The following is an 8,882-nucleotide window of genomic DNA, read 5'->3' as shown; positions in this document are numbered from 1 at the left end:
ACGTATAATCTCAACAGCTCAGGAGGCTGAAGCAGGAGGATTGAGAGTTCGAGGCCAGCCTCAGCAACTCGGCAAGACCCTGTCTCTAAATTAAAAGGGCTAGGGACCGGGCTCAGGGCTTAAGTGCCTCTGGGTTTAATCCCTGGTGCCAAAAAATAAAAATAAAAAGCGTAATTTCAATGTGACACAAAGCTTACCTTCTGGACACAGGTAAGAATTGGAAATCTTCAGTTCAGTATTAGTGTCATAGAGGGGCTGGGTGTGGCTCAGTGGGCATGGTCCCAAAAGAGAGAGAGACAGAGACACAAAGAGAGAGAGAGAGAGAGCAGACAACTGAGATGAGGTCCCTGCTGATTTTGGCCCTGATAACCTAGCTGAGGTGTCTACATACATCTCCACTGAAAGTGACTCTTTTATTCCTCCATTGAGCACTGGTATGTCAGGCAGGACGACTGAGGGCAAAGCATTCTTGTGAGAATTCTTTGGCATGGGAATTGGGGCTTTTTCCCACATTTGCCTCTTCATTCAGTCATTTGTTTACACCAAAAGGGACATAAGACTGTTTATTTAGACTCTTGGCTACCATCCACCATAAATTCATTTGTTATTCACTTGCTTAATTGTTCCAGCTTTGGCCAATGGGAGCATGTCCAGGTGCCTCCTGTGTTCCAGGGAGAAGGTTCCTTACTGTGTGCTTTTCTCTTTAAGCTCTGCCATACCCTGGGGAACACTGACACACTGCAGGACTATAGTGTGTCTCCTGCTGCAGCCCTTTATCCAAGAAGCCCCATTCCTTTGATGTGAGGAAGCTTGTAGGAACCAGAGCTGGCTCTGGGATACTCAGGCTCCTTGATGTGCATTTCACTTCTAGGCCTATCACTCTCTAACCCCAAGAGCACAATGATTCACCACATTTTCCAAATGTACCTCATCTGGTGAGAATAAGGCAGATCTGGCATTCATGCTGTCCTCTCCTTCAGTCCTACCACTGGGTCCTTCTAGACTTCACTTACCTATTTTCACAGTAAGGAAGCTTGATTAATATCCACTTTCCATTGTCCATTTCCAGTGTGCAGAGCCAGAGGGCCAGGGTGGCACACAGCCACTGCAGGAGCAACCAGGGAGCAGTTGCATGTGGACTCCTTTGGTGCTGCCACTTTGCTAAGGTCCAGCGACAGGAGGTCAATGCCTTTAGCTCCTGGCCCTAGATGTTAGGCAGCCCTGTGGCTAAAGGAAAATCTACATAAAAGAAACCCATCTAACTTTGATAGACTTCAGTATTTCTTAAATTTTGCAAACACAATTTTGGTTTTATTTATCTAGTATCAGTGAATATCACATGAACTACAGAGTATAATTTATTCAGCTATTTGATTTTATACACCCCTTCCAATAAAGATAGAACCCATTTCCAACTAGTACAAAAAGCTTAAAATATTCAGAAGCATGAAATATATATTTTTTAATTGTGCAAGCTTTTTCATATTAAACACAGAACTTCAATTTGTCCTTGAACATACTGTACTGCTAAACTTTGAAGGTTATGTCACATTAAAATTCATTTGTATGGACATGACTTTATTATATCCACTCTCTTTAGGGTAAGAAGATTAAGGAAGTAGATTTTGAATGAGTCAAGAACATAAAGAATTGGGCTGCACAGTGCTCTGTACTCAAAACAAGACAGTGAGGAATGTGAAGATTGAAGCTCAAGGGTAAGGCAAGCCATAGGGCAAATCAAGAAAGTCATCAAGGACAACAGGTGCCAGTAACTAGAAAGCAAGTTAATGCAATAAATCAAATTCCAGAATCCTAGAAAAGTAGGAACCTAAAATATTAAGCAAGTTGATGGGGAAAGGCAGACATACAAAAGCACCAATACAGGAAAATGGGATTGGACTACAAATATGGGCCCTAGTAAAAAAAGCACTTGCCACAAATGTCTGCTATAAAAATACCTTTACAAATAAAAGTATTTTTACTGGATCAGGTGATAATTATAGGCAAGGCTATTCAAAGTCTAAAGGCTTTACCTAGTAAATGGTTCATCTGAATAGAAAGCTAAATAAAAATGTAACAGTGAATCCACTCTCATATATAATATTAATAAACAAATAAAAATCTGAATACATTATGAAAATCGCAATTGAATGCAGGGAAGGAAGAAGGACGAATGTATTTTAGACAAATGCAATAATCATCTCAAAAGGCAGGAACCTTCCAAAAGCTCACTGGAATTTGGAAAAAGAAGGATTTGATTGTTTTGTATGGTGGGATCACCATTACCTTTCAATATACCCATTTAAACAAATAATTTGATTTTCTATTTAGTGTTTCTAAATCAGCACATTTTTTGTGATAATTTTTCTATTCAAATTATTTGAATCTAAAAATATACAGCAGAAACACTATGCTTTACACTAAATATATCATGCATTTATTATTAATTTAATTCATATAAATATTTAAAAAATTATTAGTTGTTGATGGATCTTTATTTTATTCATTTATATGGAATGTTGAGAATCGAACCCAGTGCCTCACACATGCTAGGCAAGTGCTCTATCACTGAGCCACAACCCTAGACCCTGTAAAAAATAACTTTAATTGTTAAAAATATGCATCAACTTTCAATGTTGACCTTGAAAGTAAAATGTATTTTCCTGGTAATATAGAGCTTCTTTGGTCAATTTTTATTTTATGTTTTGTAGTTTTTTAAACTGTAATTTTCACTTCCAATATGATAATGAAATCATTGGTTAAATATTGTGTTATGGCTTCTTTTATATATATATATATATATGTATAATTTTATTTAAAATTTAGATCCCCATTCCCACACTCTAATAAGCTGTATAATTTTTGTTTAGAATTTTTCTGCAAACATACTACAATAAGCTTCTTTTATTTGGAGACAAAATACAGTGGCACTACTGGAAGGAATATCACAACATTACATTTTTATCTTAAAGGACAAGCAAACTTTCAGGGTTGATAGTGGGATAAGCATGTTTGAGACTGGTTACCTTCTGGCAGTTCACTGCATCTGGATAGTTCTGAAAAGTATAGAGAAGCTCTTGGATTTTAAAAATATCTTAAAATACATTTTAGATGAAAAATTGTAAAAGTTCTGCTTATAAGTTTAACTTTTCTCCACAATTACAATATTTAAAACAAAGTTTTGTTGATTGATGTTTTAAGCATTTAAATTTAGAATGCTAAAAACAATTCTATCCTACAATTTCAGGGTCAGGGAATAAATTCATCCTTAACATTTCTTAGATGTAAACAGAAATCCAGCAGAGGTCATCATTAATTAGTACAACCAGTAAATAAATGTGAGAGGATTCTTATCTGTACCAAATGCCTCTTCAGATTGTTATATTTTTTTAAAAAAAGCATGAAATAATTGATTAAAAAGCCAACTAACAGTGCATAAATAAAATATTTACTTTCTAAGAAAAACTGTAGCTTATCATCAAATTGTTTACTTGTCCTTTACTTTTTTCAGGCAAACAAAACTGTCCCTCAATGCACTTGGATCTTGGTAAGCATAAGCGTGTCATATTCTCCTTAGAGAAAAATCTGTACAGAATTTCACTGTATCTACCACACTTTTATTTTAAAATTTCCTCTTCCACTTAGAAATTGACTTCACCACAGATTTATTTGTGTAATGGTATTAAAACATTGACACCCCAAGAACTGATTCATCCATAATTGAAGCTGGATCAAAGAAATCAGTCTTCAGTTCTGTTCTCTCTCGTCTGTTCTTTGATGGTGGCAAGTCTATATCCATGGTGTCAAAATCCATTCCCTCATTAAGATCCTCAATCCTTCCTTCTGAGGACATCATAACATCTTCAACAATTGGCTCTTCATCATCTTCCATTAGGCTTGTACCATGCCGATTATAATCAAGAGGAGTTTGATGATGCTCAGTCTGCATTGGATAGACACTCATGAAGCTATCCTCAGGCCGTAATCTTTTGGGTTCTCTCATAATAGTGGACGTGAGCTGGGGTGTCTGCATCATAACAGGGGTGTGCAGTGTTTGTTCTCTGCTTAACCAGATACTGTCACTACTACTGCTTTCTTCAGTGAGTGAAAGTTGCATGCCCTCAACCACTTTCCGTTTTCCTGTAGATGGTTTTGATTTTTTACTCCGCACAGTTGACCCCCGACTGCTGATTCCACTAATGATGGACATGGTGTCATCATCACCACCAGATAGCAAAGAATTTCGGTAAGACATCAGTGGAAGCCACACATCTTCTCTTCGGAGTGACATCTGAAATGTCATGAACTTTTCCAAGTAAACATACACTGTTCTTTTGTCTTGTCAAAGTAGTTTAGAAGAAAATTCACTCAAAATATCAAGAAATGCCAAATTTAAAGGTGGATGGCTCTCCCCTTGTGGATTAGGCTCTTTAAAAGCAAATTCTATGCCATCTTTGTGTAACATGGCAATGGCTTCTCTTGTTTTCAACTGATCGAGTCCAAAAGTTAAAGCAAAACGCCGAGCAAGTTCTTTTATACAACTAAATGTTGAAGATGATCTATCAAAATTATATCCATTTTCCTGTATCATTTCATTAAAAAGCTGCTGCAAACTGAGAATAAGAGTCTTAGCACACTGAATTTTGTCTATTTGCCTTGTTTTACTCATTGTTTCTTTGACGATATCTCCATAATCATTATAATACTTCATATACTGTTTGAAGATATCTGCAGCTGTATTCATCTCCACCACAGTATATACAATTAGCTTACAAAATGCTGCAAGTACATTTCTTCTCTTGTGCAAAGCTTCAATTTTACTGGCTTCATCCTCCTGCTGACCATCTGCACTATTATTATCATCATCCTGTTCAATGAAGACATGATCCAAAATAAAGCTCAGCAACTCAGATTGCAATGAAGAATCAGGGGTGTAAACTAATGGCTCTAACATATCACGCCCTCCTGACATAATCTGATGGCTGAAGATCATCAAAATATCACACAGAATAGTGAAGGCCTGTTCCTTAACAGTAGTATTTACGTTGGTTAGGTAATGCTGACATATCTGACAAAATACCCTCATCTGTTTCTTTAAACGCAGTAAGTCCTCCTTTGTAGAGCTACTTTCCGTAATCTTAGCAAGCTGCCAGAGGATTACATAGTGTGTACACTGAATTGCATGAATAACAATCTACTCAGGCATATCTCCATTTTCAATTCCGGTTTTCAAGAGTTTGTAATTACAAGCAAACAAATCCCACTTTGAAAGATCATGAACATTATGAAAAGCAGTAATCCTCTTCAATGTTGACAATACCTGATATGCATCATCTTCACCAGGCTCTTCCCCCTCTTGCAGAAAATCTTCAAGAAGCCGGTTAAATTTATCTGCCAATTCATCTATCAGTTGACTTCTTGAAATATCTACTCTGTTGAAGATTGTGAACTCTTCATTACAGAGTGCATGGTAAGTTTTAGAACATGCTTCCAAAACATCTGTATCTGTGTGCTTCTCTACAATATTTCTTATCTGGCGCAATAAGGCATCCAAATGCTTTTCTAATCGTCCAGTGGTATATATTTCCAAATCAAAGTACTGAGGCAGCTGCAACAAGTTAGTCACTTTTTCAGCATCTACAGAATATTTTGCTAATAACTGAGGAAGGGCCACTGCAAAAAGTTCAGTGATTTTTGTCCTATCATCCAACTGGGTCTTCTTTTCCTTTGCTGTCAACACCCTTTTTCCTGTCCCTCTTCCTACAGGAGGATGACATTCAGCTGCTTGTCTAATAGTACAAAGCATTATTTCAATCAAAGCACTTTCCTGTCTATCTGTTAGAGCTTCCTCTCCACTAAGTGGCTCCTCTAGCAACAAGCTATTCATACATTCCCAGTCTTTCAGCAGCTCAGTAGCACAGTCCCACATGCTATCCACAAGGTATGCTGCATGCTCATGTAACTCACTTTCCAGAAAGAAAAATACCAATGTCTTAACAAGATTGGCATTTGGGCCTTGTCTTCCTCTTCTTTTCATCATTCCATCCTCCTCTGGATCTCTACGACTGAAGAGCTTTTTGTAGAGAAATTCTCCAGCTGCTACTGCTACTGGCTGGTGAGCTGAATAAACCAGATGATAGACATTTTCACAGTCTTCTGCAGTAAGAACTTCTTCACTACTCTTGCTTATCATGCATAGTCCAACCAACGTATTTTAAATAACTGTCATTAAGAAAAGCATCACTGTACATCTTCATCCAAATGCCAATCTCTTCAATGCATATAGCTCGGATTTCAGCTATTGCATCCCGATATCTATGTACAAACACTCCTTTAAATATTGCATTCATCATATTTTCTATTTCATCTTGATTTTCCTGAAGCTCTTTTCGCTTTTGTAGCAGGAGTTCTAGCCTCTCATTGGCTGATTTTCCAATCATTTTATTCCGTTCTGCCTCATATTGTCTTTGTGTATTATCCATATTGATGCTAAGATTTAATGTCACGTTTACCAAAGCTGTCATCAACTTCATAGCTGCCAGGGTGCTTGTATGTTGAAATGCTCTGACTTGTGAGTCAGACAATCCTGTAAGAAGTGAAATGACTGTATCCATCATGTACTCATCATATATGATACTATATTGACATTGCCTTACTAGTACACCAATGAATTCACAAAAATTGGATTTGAACTTCTTCCACTGAGGACCAGCCATGGTAAGTGGATAATCTCCACTATCCTCATCAAATTCTTCAGTCATTTTTTGAATTATCTCAGAGTTCTGCATATGTCTAAACATTTCTGCTGTAACAACTCCTTTACAGCCTGAACACTGAATAAAAAAGTTGATAAGGTCAAGAAGTGCTATATCTCGGTCGTGCTTATATGATTCTATCCAATCATCTACCACTGACTGCATAGCACTCTTGCCCATTTTAACAACTTCAAACAACATCATGTTTTCCACTCCATTCTGTTGGTGATGACCATTCATTCGGTTTGGACCAGAAGGAGGTTTTCCTCCTCCATTTCCACTTTTGCCCTTTTCTCCTGGGCCCTTTTTGCCTTTTTTACAAGTGTTTCCTTTGCCTTGCTTTTGGTTTTTTCCTTCGATGTCCTCAAAATCTGTGTCAGAAGAAAAATGTGTTTCTGACTCCTGTAGTAGATTAAAATCAGTTGGTATTTCTGGAGCTGCTATCATTTCTTTATCATCTTCTGGAACACCCCAATGTCAGAAACATATTCATATATTTAATGTGAGTAAAATGATAGTTTGCTTCTTTCTTCTAAGAAAGACAACTCCTAACTCGGGCCTCGGAAGGGATGGAGAGATCGATGCCAACCGCTTTCCCAAGCAGTTCCCCCACCACGCGCTGGAGATGATGGGGCGGGGGAGCAGCAGAGGGGCCCGTCACATGAATGTTGTTCCCTCTCTAGGAAGGGCTTCTTTTTCTTTTATATTAGAGGATTGATTTTAGAAAATAGGATTCAAATTAAATAATACACAATAACCACAAATTCGTCGGATCAAAATTATGGCAACTCTATCAGGATTACAAGGTGCTTTTAAAAAGCCAAACACAATTGGAATAGAAGTTTACTTAACACTTAACTGTAATTCTTGTGAGTGTCTTGGTAAAAGATAGAAACTCATTTATTACTGAAGTAGGACTTAGAGGTTGGAGTGTTAGTCCTCACTGGTGACAAGGCAGCTTCACACTCTCCCTCCACCGTAACGCATCAGGTTTCCTTGGAGATGCAGCCAGGGTTACAATGCTCTGTGCGCTGACACCATCTGAGTTCACTTTGAAATGAAGAAACACAGAAGCAACAGGTATATGAGGTGGAGCCTCTGGGAGTTATTGATAGTTTTCTCTGTCATATACTAATGCATTTATTATGAATAATTTGAAGTTTTTGAGGAACCATAATAGGAAATGTATTGACTATTGTTCCAGAGCTGTAATAGTGTTTGAAAGCTACCTACCCCTTGAATCCCCTTACTGAATGACCAAAGTTTTTTTTTTTTTTTTTTAAATTCAAATTAATTCTTGATTGGTCAGTTTCCACCCAGCTTGCCCGGCTTCGCCCGCACGGCTAGAGTCAAGATGGAGGAGTATGCGAGAGAGCCTTGCCCCTGGCGAATTGTGGATGACTGTGGTGGGGCCTTTACGATGGGTACCATAGGTGGTGGTATCTTTCAAGCAATCAAAGGTTTTCGAAATTCTCCAGTGGGAGTAAACCACAGACTACGAGGGAGTTTGACAGCTGTTAGAACCAGGGCTCCACAATTGGGAGGTAGTTTTGCAGTTTGGGGAGGCCTGTTCTCTATGATTGATTGTAGTATGGTTCAAGTCAGAGGAAAAGAAGATACCTGGAACTCCATCACTAGTGGTGCCTTAACAGGAGCTATACTGGCAGCAAGAAATGGTCCAGTGGCCATGGTTGGGTCTCCTAGCTTTAATTGAAGGAGCTGGTATCTTGTTGACAAGATTTGCCTCTACACAGTTTCACAATGGTCCTCAGTTTGCTGAAGACCCCTCCCAGTTGCCTTCCACCCAGTTACCATACTCACCTTTTGGAGACTATCGACAATATCAGTAGAACTTTTTTCCCAGGATTTCTTTAACAGAATGAGCTGTAGTTCAAGAAATATTTCAAGTTGCAGTCTGTTTTTAAAACCATAGGTGGAACAACTGTGGCCAAATAGGCAATGAAGAGACATTTAGCACTTTTTTCTATTTAAAGGAATGTGGAGGGGGGGAATAAAAGATGCCACATTTATGTATTCACACTCGGATTGCATTTGTGATCAAAATAAATATCTAATGTCCTTAAAAGAAAATATAATAAGAGCTTAGAAGATGAAGGACCAAAGGGC

The 8,882-nt window shown here is 38.0% G+C and overlaps 2 pseudogenes; one reads left to right on the top strand and one right to left on the bottom strand.

Moving 5' to 3' along the window:
• Positions 1-3,502: 3,502 nt before the first annotated feature.
• On the bottom strand, positions 3,503-6,163 carry LOC144252648 (cohesin subunit SA-2 pseudogene; annotated as a pseudogene).
• Positions 6,164-8,076: 1,913 nt separating this feature from the next.
• LOC144252662 (mitochondrial import inner membrane translocase subunit Tim17-A pseudogene) lies at positions 8,077-8,640 on the top strand (annotated as a pseudogene).
• The last annotated feature ends 242 nt before the right edge of the window (positions 8,641-8,882 follow it).

The sequence above is a fragment of the Urocitellus parryii genome, unplaced genomic scaffold, assembly GCF_045843805.1.
Source record: "Urocitellus parryii isolate mUroPar1 unplaced genomic scaffold, mUroPar1.hap1 Scaffold_49, whole genome shotgun sequence".
In the NCBI taxonomy this organism is placed as follows: domain Eukaryota; kingdom Metazoa; phylum Chordata; class Mammalia; order Rodentia; family Sciuridae; genus Urocitellus; species Urocitellus parryii.
Note: the sequence above shows the minus strand (reverse complement) of the source record. Positions and strands in the feature narration are given on the sequence as shown.